A 641-nucleotide genomic window follows, 5' to 3' on the forward strand; every position below is an offset into this window, starting at 1 on the left:
TTAAAAGAAACTAATCTCATTTTACATCTACTTAAGTAAATTAAGTTGCAAACCTGTGCAACAGAAGGCACATGAAAAGGGGGCGAGGGTGACCTTAGAGATGTGTCTCTGCGTTACTGTGGACGCGGCCCAACAGAATGCTTCGTCTTACTCTGTGTGACACACTGGGAGAAAATGAAGCCTGTGTGCTCTTCTGTATGTTATTGTAAGATTTAAACATATTTGCAAAGGATCTGGGAGCCCCAGCTTGGCAGTGTGAAAGCTCTTGAAGACAACCACAGTGCACATTTTTTCACAGTGTGTTACAGATCAGGCTGAAGAAGGTCCAAATTAAAAGCTTTCACAGATATTATTCCAGATATTTTCAAGATGCCAGCTATCAGAGCAAACATGATTTGCATTAACTTGTCACACATTGTTATGACTGCGGTCATAGGTTTTCTTTAGCCTGCTGTGTGTGTGTGTGTGTGTGTGTGTGTGTGTGTGTACACTGAGTTTTTTATCTTGTTTTCAACACATACAAATAGGTGTGTGCTCTAGCCGTAAGATGATTGGTGGAAAGCTTCCATGCCAGAATAGGGAGCCAAGATGGCGGCCGTCTAAGGGCAGCAGGCATTCCTCTTCCTCCTCTTCCTCCTCAT

Source organism: Etheostoma cragini, chromosome 19, assembly GCF_013103735.1.
Source record: "Etheostoma cragini isolate CJK2018 chromosome 19, CSU_Ecrag_1.0, whole genome shotgun sequence".
In the NCBI taxonomy this organism is placed as follows: Eukaryota; Metazoa; Chordata; class Actinopteri; order Perciformes; family Percidae; genus Etheostoma; species Etheostoma cragini.